At 37.1% G+C, this 17094-nt stretch overlaps 1 long non-coding RNA gene across 1 annotated transcript in view; it reads right to left on the bottom strand.

Annotated features, from left to right (window-relative positions):
* The window catches only part of LOC148003868 (uncharacterized), a 71667-nt gene extending 64606 nt beyond the window's left edge, over nucleotides 1–7061 (bottom strand). The window contains exon 1 of the long non-coding RNA XR_015629765.1: nucleotides 6777–7061. This is a non-coding gene — a long non-coding RNA (uncharacterized LOC148003868). The remainder of the gene's footprint in view (nucleotides 1–6776) is intronic.
* Between the last annotated feature and the right edge of the window lie 10033 nt (nucleotides 7062–17094).

The following is a 17094-nucleotide window of genomic DNA, read 5'->3' as shown; positions in this document are numbered from 1 at the left end:
TATTGCCAACCAAGATTTGAAGAATAAACAGCTCCCACACTGAGATAAACAGAAGAACCTCAAATAGATGAAATGCTTCAAGCTCCATACAAATTGCATGCCAGCGATGCCATAGGCTCCCTCCAAATGCGCACTGTGGAACTGAGCAACACCAACAGTGCGTTCCTGAGCTTACGGGAGGTCAGTTGTACATACTAACAGGCTGAGGCAATACAGTGTCACACCCATTGACTTTGGCACATTTGCTCTGGTCAGAGAGTAGGAGGACACTCACACTGAAGCTCTAATAGGGCTTGCCGAATGCTATCACTCTGACACGTGCCACATGAAATCTGTGAGCATGTATATAAATCAGGAAAAACCGAGTCCTTGAGAAACTGCAGGTTTCCCTGGCCAAAGCTCACTCTCCCTTTCTTCTGCTCTGAAATCATACACATCTCACAAATGATAGCAAACGTTAAATTTGCTATAAAAACTATCTGGAGACAAAATGAACCTCAAGCATCCCTAGATGAATGAGTTTTACACTTTTTTGTTTTTACTCAATGCAATTTCATTAATGGGTATACCACAAGTAGAAAGAATTTCAATGAATTAAAAGATACCACATACCCTTAAGAAGAAATAATGTGGTGTATATTCTGATACTGTTGATGAAAAAATAGAACACACAAACTTATTAATTACACTTATTTTTCTTATTGTTTTGGGACAAGGTCTCACTACGTAGTCTTGGCTAGCCTGGAACTCACTGTGCAGACCAGGCTAGCCCTGATCTTCCTGCCACAGTTTTACATCTGTGAAAATCACAGGAAAAAAAACAAAACAAAACAAAATATGACACAGCTAATGTCTAACATTTTAATTAAAACTTTGCCTTAAGATATTTTTATGTTTGTGTCTAAGCCCTTGAGCACACTGACTATAACTCCTCTTTCAGTATGGATAGAAACAGAACTGGGAATATGTGACGGTGCTAGAAAAGTCTGTTTTGATTGATTCAGTATTTTTCTTTTCTTTCTTTTTTTTGGGGGGGGGGTTCTTTTTTTCGGAGCTGGGGACCGAACCCAGGGCCTTGCGCTTCCTAGGCAAGTGCTCTACCACTGAGCTAAATCCCCAACCCCCTTTTCTTTTCTTTCTATTCCTAGAATAACCCAATAAGCTGATTTTATTCTAGGCGTCACACTATAGCTCTTTTTACAGAAAAGGGGTTTTGTGAATCACTAATATTGAGGTACATGGATATGAGTGATGAGCAACTTGATATGTGAGAAAAGAGAGCCATGGTTCGTTGGAGGGGAAGGAAGATACCTGGGAAGGTCAGTATTGCTGGCCAGAGCACCAGGAGAAAAGAGGAAGCACAGAGTCCATGCCTGCCCACGCTCTGTCCCTTTAAGATGTGGTCTGAGGTGAGAAAATAGAAAACAGGGACGGACTTGGGAGAAGTGAGAACCTCAATTTACAATATGGAAACTAAGATAGAAATGATTCACATCCATGTATAAATGCATGAGGCAACGATACTGGGATATACTAGATATCCCCTAAATCATAAGCGTCATTGTTATTGAATAGAGAAATATGATATTTCTAGTGAAAAACCAATGGAGAACATTATTATTCACACAAACTTTATAATAAGATTTGGTGTAGCCTAGACATCAGTAAAACAAGACAAGACCTGATATAGCCTAGACATCTATAAGACATTTGAAAACACTGAATGATGAAAAATGTAAATGGGCGATTGTGAGGGGGAATAAGAAAATTGCAACAATGCTAAATACTAACAGCTTATGATTTTTATTTTCTTATGGCTGAAATTTCCCTTTACACCCATACAGATTACCAAACAACACAGACATTTCATTAGTATATTTAATCTCTTGGACTCCTACCTCATGTTTGTTTCATTTTTTCTATCTTTTGCCTTCTTCTTGTTCTCACTGTTTATGACCAGCAGCATAAATTTTTAGCTGAATTTTGGCAGAAAGCACAGGACCCATTTCTGATGTCACTGGGCCATGGAATGTAGATTGAGGTTAAGAAAAGTGTGGTCATAACTGACCCTGTTTGAGCTGCCTCAAACTGTTGTTCTCAGAACACTGGTGGTTCTCTTCTTTAATCTCCTGGGAATGTGCATAATCGAAACGTCACTTCTCTTTTGCACCTCCACAAAAAAAATCTATGCAAATGCTTAATCTTTGAGAAGAGTATTAGAAGCTATAGGACTACTTCATTTATTTGGTGAATGATGTCATTTCACTTGAATCAGCTCTATGCAAAATTTTAGTAAGTTATATAAGATTAAAGTGCAGAAAACTAACTGTAGCAGGTAATAAAAGCACGCTTAGAAGGACAGATGATATCAATCATCGACATTAAGAGCTACAGAAATGATTTATCACTATTCCTCTTAAAACGTTCAGATTATACCACATTCCAGAAACATAATTATTCTAGAAACTTAAAATTGCATGCTCCAGTACACTCTGCTGTCAGTTCCATAAAATATACATTTAGAGGTTGGCAAAAAAAAACATACAATTTTTTTCTGCAATATTCATAAGGATAGAGAACAAATGTTTCCTACAAGGAGTGCGGTCTATTAACTGAAAATACTAAAAATAGCAATCCCATCCCTTGATAAGCCTAGTATATGTGTATTTGTGTACTTTAGAGAGTCTTGCTTGGAAGGATAAAAATGAATATTCGGCAGAGAATAATGCAAACAATAAGAAGCACATGTGAAGGATTGCAAAGTAGACTGGCATTTTAAGAGAGAAAAGGGAGACTAGAAAAGGTTCTGTTCTGAGAAAACCATTGACCCTTTCACCTCCCTACACATGCTCTGATTAGCTCAATAGCAGTCTTTATCTCACCCAATGCCTTCAGCCTTGAGAAAGCACTCATCTCTATGAAAAGCAATTAAGAAAAACGCATGTGCTGCACGAGGTAGGTTCTCAGTAATGATGTTGTGACCACCCAGGGCATCATGGAAAGCAGATAGGTATTAATGAGACCGTATGCTGGGAGTAGCACACATCTTAGAAAGAAAGGGCTTTGTGAGAAAGGGCTTAATTTTATCTCTGAAGGCCACATAGCCCCTCACAATTGCTTCATTTCTGAAGATCATATGCTGAAATTAGATAGTTCTCCTAAGCTTGCTTAGCATCTGCTGAATCAGGGCAGCCAAAAGAAATCAACTTTAGCCTGATTTGAAATTCAAAATAGTTTCTACGTGGGTCATTATTTCTGCAGAAATTATTGCAAGAGCACATACTTATTTAATTATCTCTATTTAATGTTGCTTGTTGCGATTAAGCATAGGCGAAATGCTGGAATTCACCAAACAAAAGGCTTAAACCTTAAATTATATCAAATAATTGAATATAAAGCTAAAATGATGGACCCTCAAAGCAACATGTTTAAATTTTCAATCGTAAATTATGGCATAAGATTATGTTTCAAGTTATTTGCTGTATTAGATCGTATTGATTACAACCACCCTGGTGAGACTCATGGCCCTATGTGTTCCTTTCTATTTCCTTTCCAAAAATAATCTTTGACTCCCCCCGCCCAAGCAGGAATTTGTGACAAACATGACAAATAATAAGTGACGTAACTTCTAAAGCCAGATAAAATACAGCAATTCCATTTCTAACTGAGCAAGCTATGGAGGTCCTTTATAAAAAAAAAAGACTTGCTAGCCCTGAAGGTGCCATGTGGTCAATCTCTCCCTCTCCTCCCTCTCTCTCTCCCTCCCCTTCTCCCCCTCCCCCTCTCCCTCCCCTTCTCCCCCTCCCGCTCTCCCTCTCCCTCTCCCTCTCCCTCTCCCTTTCTCAGTCCCTCCCTACTCCTCTCTCTCAAGCACATACACACACACACACACACACACACACACACACACACACACACATATACGAGAGAGAGAGAGAGAGAGAGAGAGAGAGACAGATAGATGCAGAGACACAAAGAGACACAAAGACAGAAAGACACAGAAACAAAGAGGCAGTGAGAAGAATGGGGTGATTGGGTTCATAGAAATCTGTAACCCATTTCAGACACTGGGATGCAGGTCTTCCAGAAGAGGTCAAAGGGATGATGTTTGAAAGATAAGCTGACTCACAATACCTCTGAGCTGCGTTCCCACATTACAGACTCTGTGCAATTCATAAATGGCTATTGTTCACAGCTGGCTTTGAGTACATTTTATTTTACAATCACAGTAAAGGAGTGTGCACATACGTGAAATAGAGAGACAGAGAGTGGACCTGGGCATAATGTCACGCTGAGTGGCTCCCTTTCCTGTACTGTCTTTTGCATGTTTCTACTCTGTTCCTGTCTATCTTGGAGTCCTTAATAGAAACCCATGTGTCATCAATTCACAAACCTACTAGACATGGCCATTAAACCCTTTGACTGGGTAAAATCCAATGAGGTGGAAAATTTCTCAAATGTGTCCAAAGTATGTGTTCTCTGTTCACTTTTCCTGGGGCTATGGAATTATGCACTTAAATACATGCCTTATCTCCAACATCACCAAAATTAAAAGCAAACACCATGCCACATAGAGTGTCTCCTGTTCTCTCACTTCAGAATGAGAAGGTTTTCCACTGTCCTCTTCCTGGTATTTCTGCTCTAGATAAGAAAGGACCACGTGAGGCGCTTTTGAGAAGGGATCAAGAACCCTAAGTGACAAACAATTAAGTGAATTGAAATGTAAATAAAAAATCCAATAAAAAAAGAATCCTAAGTGATGAACACTTATACAAAATTACAAATAGATTTTACTGAAAGATTTTCTTGTTACCTCATTAAAAATGCATGTAACATCTAATGAAATGTTCAGATTTTATTTATTTGAATGTATTTAACAGCCATCAGCGTTATAGTGGTTACAGTTAAAAGTTCTTTCAAACCACAAAATGTCTTTAAATTACATCAGTGAATAAATAAAAAAAGCTGCGGAAAGACGCTTTTAATATTCAACCAACAAGTATTTATGGAACAGTTAGAATGTTGAGAGGGAAAAATTCGACATTTTGAGGTATGAATAACCCATCAGGAATTTTAGTAGATGAGATAAGCTCTCCCTTCAATAAGGTAGAATATGGTGAAACACAGCAAAAGCGTACATGCTTTTCCCCCAGACGTACGAGGAATTATTTCCATAGGTAAAAGGGTAAAGTTACAAACATCCCAATAAGTGAAGAACAAAATATAATAATTAGGGGAAGAGGAAAGTCTATAAGGAAGATGCGCGTGTTGAAAGTTTAGATCTGGATGCTAGATAAAACAATCGTTCATGAAAGACAAAGGAAAAAACGTCAGGCATGAGAGTAAACGTCACGTGGGAGTGGGAGGCTAAACAGCTTAATAGAGGACACGTGAAAACGGAGGTGAGCCACCTGCGCGCTTTTACAGTTACGTTGCTATCTGATGATATCTCTGAGACAAGGCTTTCTAGTAAAGCTGTGAGCTAGGGGATGCCGTGGACAAATGAGAGAGAGGTGAAGAAACACGTTAGGGGGCTCTGAATTAATCCCCATAAAAGATTAGAGTAGGTCTAAGTCATGTCTCTCTCGTTCAACGAGTAACAACACCTTCAATTTGGAAGACGTCGAACCTCTGGAAAGGAAAGACTTTCGGATGTTATTTCCTTTAAAGATTTATTTATTATTTTACCTATTCAAATGTTTTGCCTGTATGTATGGCTGACCTCTGCAGGTATGAAGTGTGCCAGGACAGGCCAGAAGAGAGGGCATCAGAGCCACCGGAACTAGACTTGTAGTTGTGAGCTAAAATGTGGGTGCTAGGAACCGAACCCAGGTCTACTATAAAATCAGCCAGCCCAACGATTAGGGAGCTTTATATTTTCTCCCACATGTATTATCCACTATAAATTACCCTATAATTCTCTGTTTAATAAAATAAGAACCTAAGACTTCTTATAATTAAACTGTTAGCAAACGATTACTTTTAGTCAAGGTAAAATCTTGACTTAAAAAATTATGGCATTTTAAAATATTTTAATACTAGGTGATGAAAATGCCACACTATATCACTACAGGTAGAAATAACATCAAAACTAAGTAATATAAAGAGGCTTATAGATTTATTTATTCATTTATTATTGTGGTACACATCAAACTCTGGCCTCAGGCATGGAAAGTAAAACCTTTCTTTGAATTTTCTCTCCTCCCTTTAAGGAAAATGACTTCTAAACACCAGAATAAAGCATTTTTTTCTTTCTCATAAAACTTTTAAAAAAATCATGAAAGTTCTAGCAACAGTTAGGATATGTAATACATATCTAATTAAAAAAGCCTAGAGGTGAAGGCTAAGCTTTAAGAATTTGTAATTGTTAAAAATCAATAAAAAATAAACTACACTTGGTCTTGGAGATCTTTGAAAATTCATAAAACACTTCCAGTATTTGTTTGTTTATTCCCAATGCTCAAAAAGCAAGAACAGGGATTTTGTGAATAATTATGCTTCCCTATGAATAGCAACAGAGTTATACCTATCTTTTCTCATCTTGAGAATTAGTACAGGAACAAAGCAATAATTTATAAACATGAAATCACAACACACTGAAACTATCCCAAATCCCCAGTGCACACACCACAGTACTAAGAATGTCCAGGTCAGAATGATCCCTTAGCACGTATACAAACCAGATACAGGGGCATAGTCTAGGAGCAGTTAGATCAGAAATTGAAAAAAAAAAAAACCAACTAAGATATTGATGAATTTAATTGGCATAGAATTACCTTGCTTCCTTCTTTTGGACTCTGCCAAAGCTGCTCTCACAATCCAACTCCAGAGGATACACTTCCCAGAAAGGGTTGAGAGTCAAGCAAGAACAGCAGCATAGGTTTGACATTAAAAATCGAGAGTGTTTAGCAAAACTAAAATAAAAGACAAACTGGGATTAAGATTTGTGAAACAAAGACAACATCTATCTACCTTCTTAAAGAAAGATGTTTTTGGCCAAAGTCTGAGAACAAAGAAAGGAGACATTTCTTTCGGGAATAAAAGTGTTCATATCGTTCGTTACTCAAACAAGCAAGGTCCTTGTGTAACACTCTGGGCTCTTGACACACCCATCTTCAGTCTTTGCCAGATGTAAGCTTACAAGTAGGAAGCGCCTTACCTCATACTGGATATGCTGAGTGGGCCCTTCTGCTTGTAAGAAGGCCACCAACTGTACTGAGGAAGTGATGCAAATAAGGAGGAAGAGAAGTAGCATAAGTGTTCCTTCCCATATGGTAATTGTAATGTCATCACTTCACCGCCCTAATACCATTTAAAACGTCGCTGAAAGCCCTCTCTTGCCTACAGAAAAGCGTGTTGAGTTGATCTCAATTGGCGCAATCTTTCCAGTGTGTTAATCTTAAGGGTCTTTATTTGGCTGACTTTTCCATTAGGAAAGATACTTGCACATGCTGTATCCAGCCATTAAGCAACTTGTTGGACTTGAAATTCACTGAGTCTATGATGGAAAAAAGTATTTCTGTTTTCAAGATGCTGAAAGGTTATAAACTCGCTCGCGTGAACTTCTAAAACTGCCGGAACCTTGATATTTTAAAGCTAAAACTATAGGTCATGTGCATATTTTAACTCTGCCTGACTTTGAATGTGTGCATTTGATTCTTTCCCAACTGTGCACTAAATATCAACCTAATCTCTGCGTGCTCGGAAAACGGATTGCGGTATTTCTGATCATCCCGTACAGGATGTTGTGTTTGCTCACAATTATAAACATGCTGTCCTGCGAGAGACATAAATATCTTCGGTGACGTGTCAACGCTTTGAATAGCTGCGGCTGCTATAAAACCATAGTAAACTGTGATCCCAGGGATGAGTTAGCCATGGGTTCAAATAAAGTGGCTACCTAGGGGACCTTTTGTAAATGTACCACTTTTCAGTACAAAATTGAAGTTATAGAAGTGCTACAATTGAATTTTGAAAATTTCTTGATTTAAACATTTTAGGTCTTCCTTTAATGTTCTTGACTTATTTATACATAATATATGCTTTGCAGTAGCGAGACACTATCGGAAACTATAAAGGTTCTAATATATTTAATGAACAAGGAAGTCGAGGTCCACTTTCACTTTTTATAGGAGAGTGCTTCTGAAAACTATTCCAGTGAAATGCATTGATTGTTTGGTACAAATTGTGACCTTGCTAGCAGAATTAGAAACGACAGTGCTTTGATGTAATGAAGATTTCCTTGCCAGTATTTCACCAGGAAGTTTCTGCAGTTTGCCGATGTATAAAGGATCTCCCCTAAATTATTCCTAACTACCACCTTTTCTTCTCTTGTAGCTTCTCTTGTAGTTGTTCATGGAGCAGTTTCTGAGCACGAATATCAAACGTTACAGATAGAAAACAAGAATATGTGGGTAAGTCACATGTTGTCCTTTCCCTATGAGAACACTGACGGAATCTCATTATTTGCAGACTAACATTCTGACATTCCGATTACCCACAATCCCCATTTTTCTTCCTCCGGATATCTGTTTTGACATCGGTTTTTTTTTTTTTCCATGCTGCCTTCTTCTCATGCTTTGACCACACTTTCTTCTGCTTCTCCAACAACGATAGATATGCAGTCCACAGCCAATACTGCCTTGCAAGTAGACTGTGTCTGCAGCCCTGCCACGTCCTAGCTGAGTGACGTTGACTAATTTAGTTAAGATCTGTGCACTATGTGAAAAATAACAGTAGCTACATCACAAGGATTCCATGAAGATGAAATGATCAAGACTGAGAAAGCTATCTGTGTATGACACATACTAAGTGGTTAATGGGCTATGCCACACATCTGCACATGTACATACACCTATCTGCATAATCCCCTCTGTAAGAAATGTCATTTTACCTCCTAGTTCTCAGCACACATGGCTACTATTTGGAAAAGGCTTTACCAAACTTTGTATCCAAAATAGCACATGGGCTCACCTGACAGGTTATATCTCTCTAGTTACTTTGTTGTTCTTCCTTCATAGTCCATCTAATAATTCATTTTCATTCCCCCTGGCACATCGGGAAGCAAGCTATTTGCAGGCAGGAACTTTGCTTCTTTTAAATCCTTTGTTCTTGACATAAAACTTGAAAAACATTGGACAATTGTTTAGCTGTATCTTTAACTCATTCGCTAATAACATTGGGAAACCTGGATGCTAATCTAATTATTTAGAGCATTATTTAATCCCTCTGCTTTTCGATTAGTGTTTCTGTTACTGAAGATAATTACAGTCTCTCTTCCTCAGCCTGGTTGTAAAGCACAAATTGGGTAGTCTGTGGGAAAATGCTGCAAAAGTATAAATATTACGCAGAGTAATTGTTGCTTTAGAGAACAAGGTAACAGTAGAATAATAATTACGTAACTTAAAACCAAATGCCTTGAGACTCTGACTGTAAGACACAAGTTTCTTGAGCTCCTGTCTTGCAAGATGGTATCGATACTGTTTGTAACTTACTTCACTATTGTACAAAAGCCTAGACCAACAGCCTTCACCTTCATATTGATGTGAAGCAATTTGAGACATAGACTTTCTGTTAATTTGAGATATAAATCTCATTTTTAATTTGTCTCTTGCCAATGTTACATCCATAGAATGTACTTTTTTCTGCCATCTAGATGCCATGACTTTGAAACATCCTTGTTAAGAATGATAAAAACTGCTATACCCTCACCTCTGGGGCAGGGGGAATTAATGTGATAGGTGACAATTAGCAAACAAAAATATAATAATCGCTTACACCCATCATTGTTTGCTGCTCTTACATGAGTTTACCTTAAAACTTAATAATAGTTTTATTATGTATTTCACTAGAGTTATATTCAGTCTTTCTCAAGTGCAGTAGTCTTGCCTAAAGCCTTCCTTATACTCTTATCTTTCAAGATAAATTTTTAGGACAAGTTTCAATAGATTAAGCAATGGTGTTGATAGATTTTGACTGGGTAAATCACAAATTTCATTACTTTGCATTGGGATCAAACTAACCCTTGGAAACATCTCAATAGTTTTCTATGTTCATATTGCCTTTCACATCCTGTCTTCCCAGTGTCCGGTATAGCTGTAGGAACTTGATCTAAGTGAGGTTAATATGGACTTGATGAGATTAATTTCTTGTCTAATTTGCACAACCTTTTCAATAGCTGGAATCCTTCCATTTTTCACTTCTGAATCTCAGTGTCTACTTTAGTGAAATGAATGGGTTACATCACATGGTTGCTCTCCAGTTTTGACACTTGATGAATCAGAAATGCTGTTTGGTATGTCTTGATGCTGCTCTTAAAGGACACGTGGATGCTGGTGAGGAGAGGGAAGATGCAAATATGAGCCTTCTCCCTAGAGGATGCAATAGCAACTTTCACGGAAGTTTTGGAAGTTTGAAAAGTGTGGGTTCTTACCCTCACTTGCCTACCATCGTCGTGTCTGTACTTTTTTCATTTACCCAGAATCTTCTTAAACTTCCCTGGGCTAAATATGACTCTGTATGACATGTGGTGTGACCAATTTTAGATATCTGATGTCAAGATTAAATCGAAAGGAAATTACGACACTGATTTAAATTCCAGTAGTTATTTTAGTTTTTAGTTTTGTTGCACTTTTTAAGAGTCATCTGTCCTTTGGAAATATCACATGATTAAAAAAATTGTTCTAAGCAAATTTAAATTTAATGATCAACTGCCTTTGCCATTCATCAAATTCCAGAGCGCAGAATAGCCATCAATTCCTAACTCGTCAAGAACTACTTCCTTTAGATACATTTGGGGGGCTGGGGATTTAGCTCAGTGGTAGAGCGCTTGCCTAGGAAGCGCAAGGCCCTGGGTTCGGTCCCCAGCTCCGAAAAAAAGACCAAAAAAAAAAAAAAAAGAGTGAAGTAATAGATACATTTGGAATTACATGGGTAGACAAAGTTTTTCCTGTAAATATCAGATCCAATTCAGGTTTGATTTAGAGACTGAGTTTCATTTAATCTATTTAGTTTCTTTTTTCCCCCCTACAGATATGTTGCTGACTATTCTTGTTGGGTTTTTGTTTATTTTGTTGTTGTTTTGTTTTAATGAGTAAATATGTGATACTTCCAAGACATAGAATGTAAGCTTTAATTAGTATGAATACACTTGAAAATTATAAGAGGTTTCTTTGTTGTTGCACAAAAATGGAACAGTACAAGTAAAGCCAATGCAAGGGCCCAGGGCTTCACTGTGTATTCCCTTTATACTGTTTGACAGTGACTGTCTACATGAAGCCATACACAGATAGAAGACACATAAGCCAAACATTTATATTTTAGAAGTAATCATTATACAACTTTTTTTCTGAAAACTAAGTTAATGTAAGAAAGTAAAAGAAGCACACCAAAAGATCACAAACACTATAAAATGTGGCATTATTTTTATGTACAACCATATCAAAGAGTCAAAATGATTGTTTGTTCATTTTTCTCTCAAATATTGTAAGAAAATTATAATAATCAAAGTATTTAACAAAATAATATAATCATATTCTCTTGTTCGGTGAGAGAGAAAAGAAGAAAATAAAGTCAATAACTACTGAAGTGTTACCTTCTTTATCCCATAACAGCCCTGCCATGGAGAAATTGTTTTCATTTTGTAGTTGAAACAACTAAGACTAAGAAACATTTATCCAAATTTACAAAATAGATATGTTAGAATCCTAATTAGAATCTGTTATTTATATTATGACCTCACGATGCCTACTTACTACCTTGCAGTTAAGATAATGTGGTGTCAGGCAATGGAAAGATACAAACAGCCAACCTAGTGGATTCAAGTTCCCAGTCCTATTAGCTCATAAAATAGGGCATTTGACTGAAGGGAAATAGGCCTTATCTGGAGGCTTCCCTGACAATGGAGGTGATTGTGCTCTCAAATATACTGCAATGGAGTAGATCCCACAGAAATCAAGCATTTCATGCAAAGATGTGAGAGTGTGTATTCCTAACCTAATTTTTTCTTTGACATATTTAAGGATATAAATCAAAACTATGATCATTTTTAATTACTGATGTCACTTAGTTTTTCCTAGATACCTTAATTCATTAGGACATTGCTTTGTCCACACACTTCATATCAATGCTTTGTCCACTCATTGCCATTACCCAATTATTCTTCCATATAACCCTACCTCAAAAGATGCCTAAGACAATGCTTGTGTCAACCATTGAGTACCTATTGTCATGGATTATCTATCCCTATTATTGCTGAGATCTTTATGCCTTTGCACGTTTTCAATAGGTCTGTGAAAGAAAAAATTCAATGGAGTGAGGTGGGTTCCTTTAGCCCACCATATCGAGATATTGTGTGTATGTGTGTGGGGAGTGTGTGTGTATCCATGCGTGTGTGTGTGTGTGTGTGTGTGTGTGTGTGCATGTGTGTGTGAAGGCAAGTTTTAGGTATGATATTTACAGCAGTAAATATTGATTAAAACTGATTGCCTTCTTTCATTAGTTGTCCCTATCAATTGTAGTTTTTCTCAGTATTTTAGAAAATAATGTCATTCCCTGAGGACAATAGAACACAGACTGCATACTACTGTATGTGGTGCTCAACCTGCAATGTCTCTTGCCATCCAACTACAGACTTTGGACATGTAAGAAGGCAAGAAATTTCATGTAATGTATTATAAGTGAGTAGCCAACTTTTAAAATCATATATATATATATGATTTTAAATATAAAACCTTTGAGTCTTTGTATTTAGATCACTGCAATGATACTCTAGAAATGATCTAATATTTAATTTTGAGAAAAGCATCCTTTCTGATTTTCTTACATTTTAAGCCATTAGCTCGTCAAATGACTTAGGTGCTAAGTTATATTTCTGGTGCCTTCAGTCTCATGAAGACTTCTAAAATACATAGCCACTTGCAATTCTTGCTGTCATTTGTTCAACCCCCACCCCTTGCTTTGTTAACAGATACTTGTAATAGATTCAATTTCAAGAGGTAAAAGAAAATATAATCATCTCTCTTCTAAGTGGCAATAATCTAACAGTTTATGAGGGGATGGCTCTATTTACCCCAGTTTCAATCTTCCAGAAAGCATGTAACATGACCTCTTGAAAATGCATATTATTTCACATGTTCATTATTTAATATCTACAGGCCCAGAGTCCACCTGGTTGCTGATTTCTCAGTTCTATGTCCAGAGAAATAGCCACATTTACTCAAAAAGCTAAGATTTATAAACAAATAACAATTAAATGTTTTGTTATCACTACCAAGACCCGCATGCTCTTCCTCAAGCACACTCATTCCTTTGAGGGCCCTTTGAGGCAGTCTTCTCTGCAAGCGTAGCTTCTGGTACATTGCCCACACTTTTGGAAATCCAGACGTCCAAAGATAGATATACTCTAGAATAAGGTGGTTTTGGTGGGCTTTAAAAATGGACATAGAGTTAGGTTTGTTTAAAAATGGAAATATTTTTGGTTCCATTTCCCTTCCCTAGTAGCTGAAGAGCTAGGGATAGATGAAAGCTCCCGAAAGAGGAAGTGTCAGGAGATTTATGTTTCTCTCTCTCTCTCTCTCTCTCTCTCTCTCTCTCTCTCTCTCTCTCTCTCTCTCTGTGTGTGTGTGTGTGTGTGTGTGTGTGTGTGTGTGTGTGTGTGGTGTGTGTAAGAATGTGGCTCCTAGTAGGTACACCATGCTCTAGTAGAAGGTCTACATCCATATCTGTGTGCACATGACCAGCACAAACTGAACTCAGTGGATTAATTAAAAGAAAGAAAAAGAGAAAGAAAGAAAGAAAGAAAGAAAGAAAGAAAGAAAGAAAGAAAGAAAGAAGGAAGGAAGGAAGGAAGGAAGGAAGGAAAGAAAGAAAGAAAGAAAGAAAGAAAGAAAGAAAGAAAGAAAGAAAGAAAGAAAGAAAGAAAGAAAGAAAGGGAAAAAAGGATAGGTAGCTTGGAGGGGGTCAAAAGCAGGGTTCTATATGAGAAGTGTTAGGGGCAAATTCTCGAAGGCGAAGATGCTCAAAATGCATTGTACATGTTTGATTCATCAGCTTGCTTTGGCTTTTGCTCAGAAATGATAAGTGTAGATCATAGTTTAGCTCTATTTTTAGTTTTTTTCATGAAACAGTTTTCCATAATGGCAACACAAATGTCATTCCTGACAGTGAGCTAGGAATTCATTCTCTCAGACTCTCAGAGGCACATACTTTTTCTTACGGTAGCTCTTCTGATCGTGATGAGATAGATCACAAAGTACTTTTGATTTACTCTTGATTTACATTTTATATAGGTTATAGTGTCAATGTCATTGGAAATTTGGTATGGCTTGTATTGAGTTTCTATAAAACACTTTAAACTGTGGTAATTTCAGCAACTTCTAACGTGTTCAGTTTCTTTCTCCTGGTGCTATAATTTCCATCATGGAGCTCCTCCTTCTCCTTGGCTACTTTCATTCTTACCGTGTAGTTTGGGATGTTTGGGTGTAGATGTTGGTTTATTTTGTTGATAATCTGGTTTGCTTTTGTTGTTGTTGTTTCTGGTCATTGTTTTTTTTATTTGGTTTCATTTCTTTCTTTTGGTTTTGTTGGTGGTGATGATGGTGTTGTATTTTCATTTGTTTGTTTGTTAAGTCAAGTCTCTCCACATAGCATTAGCTTCCCCAGAATTCACTATGTAGACCACATTGGCCTCTAACTCACAGGTCAGCCTGCCTGTCAATCCTGACTGTTGGGATTAAAGGACTGTTCAACCACCCCTGACTTTACAATATTTTTATGGAATTATTTTTCTTACTTTTTTCTGAAAGATTTTGCTATGAATGTATAAGAATGTCTGTCATTTTTAGTCATTGGTTTTTTTTATAGCCTACTATTTTACAGGATTTATCATTTCTAAGAGCCTTTTGATAGATCAGTTAAACTTTTACATATATAGAATTATATCATCTGCAAACAGGTACAATTTGGTTTCCTTACTCTCTTTATCTCTTTAAAAAAAAGTCTCTCTTTTGCTTGATTCCACTAACTAAATTGTCAAGTTCTGGGTTGTGTAGAATTGCTGAGAATAGACATCCTTTTCTTGGTCCTAATTTTATGGGAGATTCACTCACTCTTTAATTTGTTTTAATATCGACAATGGGTTTGTCATACATAGATTTTAATATTTTACATGTTGAAGTATGACCACTCTACATATAATTTATCAATAGTTTTTGTATGTTTTATTATTTTATAGGTTTGACTGTTTTGCCTGCATGTGTGTCTATGAACCTCTTGAGTGCATGGTGCCCACAGAGGCCAGAAGAATGTATCAGATCCCATGAAATTAGAGCTAAATGGTTGTGAACTGCCAAGTCAGTTTGGGGAACTGAACTCAGGCTCTGTAGAAGAGCAGCTAGTGCTCTTAAAGGCTGAGCCATTGCTCCTGCCCCTTATGTATAGCTTTAAAAATGCAACAGTGTTCAATTGTATCAAGGCTCTTTCTGAGATGATGTCTCTTGATGCCTTTCTTCATTCTATTTATGTGCTATATTGTATATATTGATTTGCATGTGTTTAAACATCCTGGTGTCCCTCGAGTGAAACAATTTGGTCACTGTGTATAGTCATTTTAATGCCCTGCTTTTAAAATAAGTCCTCTAGACAAGCATAATGGTACCTTCCTATAACCTCAGCAAATTGGGATACAGATGTCAATAGATCACTACTTGGAGTCAAACCGAAAACACAGGTTAACTCAATCAGCCAACAGCCTGCCTCTGTCTCACAAATGATAGTTTCCCTTTTGCAAACTGTTGTGTGTCTTTTTTTACTATTTTAATAGAATTTTCTGAGAAGCATTTTTCTAATTTTGAAGAAATCCAAATTTATTTTTTTGATATATTGTGATATTTAGAGTATCATGTAAAGATTATTTGAAGCAGAACTTCTAATTTCTTTGGAAACTCAGCTCTGTCAAATGATGGTTTGCCAGGGCACACAGGTGAAATAATGTTTTGTTGGAGCAGACACAGGAAAGACTGTTTGCCAGAAGCAGACTCAGGTAAAAGGATGTTTTGCGATAGCAAACATGCGAAAGGACCTGTGAGGAAGGAGTATATATATGATCCTGCAGACAGTGGGAGACTAGCCCTGACCATTGATTTGGTTTTCTCTGCCTGGCTATTCTTTGCTAACAGCATGAATGTACTGGTTTGCCTTACTCATAAGGCAACATGAGGGAATGCTGCTGCCATAGAAAGAAACTGCCCAAAATCTGCTCTCAAGACTCCTGAGGCAGCTTGCCACTTCTGTGGCCTCACCTCAGGCTGGTTGGTGAGCCTGGTGGTTTCCTCAGAATTGAACTAAAGTTGCTTGGTGTCTGCCTGCCAAGAGGACTAGTGTGCAGCTACTGAATCATATTTGGTGTTTGATGAAGGACTGAACTGCTGCCAAAGAAGGTCAAGCTCACCCACAAAGAACTATCGGTGGACAGATCCACTTCCCCCATACCCTAGTAACATTTCCACTATCTCTGCTGGGTACTGGGCTAGAGGAGAGATTGAACCCTTATGAAAAGTAGGTTGCAAAAATTTATGCCAACAATTATTAGTGTAGCTCTATATCTAAAATATTTTATCCTATTTTCTAAAATACTTTATAATTTTATGAAAAATATTTTATGTTGGGTATGTACCTCAGTGGTAGAACATGATCTTTGCCTTAAAATCCATGGAATTCTTCAGCATCTCAAACATAACTAGTATCTTAATGTTTCATATTTTTGTTTTAAATTTTATTCTACAGTTTATTTTTATAATTAACTAATGGATACTTTACATAGAAGCTATAAGTTGAGGCTAAATTTGCCAGTCTGTAGATGTCTGATCAACCCAAAATATTTGATCAGAAGTCTGTATTCTTTCATTTAATACTCAAAAGTCAGTTGCTATGCCACTGATTTTATTCCAGTGCATACATTGTTTTACAAATAAATTTATCTTGATTATGATGAAACTAAGTACAAATTCTAAAACTCTACTAAACCAACTGTTATATTCTTTATTTTTTTTTCGGAGCTGGGGACCGAACTCAGGGCCTTGCGCATGCTAGGCAAGC

This window comes from Rattus norvegicus, chromosome 9 (genome assembly GCF_021556685.1).
Source record: "Rattus norvegicus strain SHRSP/BbbUtx chromosome 9, alternate assembly SHRSP_T2T, whole genome shotgun sequence".
NCBI classification, from domain to species: domain Eukaryota; kingdom Metazoa; phylum Chordata; class Mammalia; order Rodentia; family Muridae; genus Rattus; species Rattus norvegicus.
Note: the sequence above shows the minus strand (reverse complement) of the source record. Positions and strands in the feature narration are given on the sequence as shown.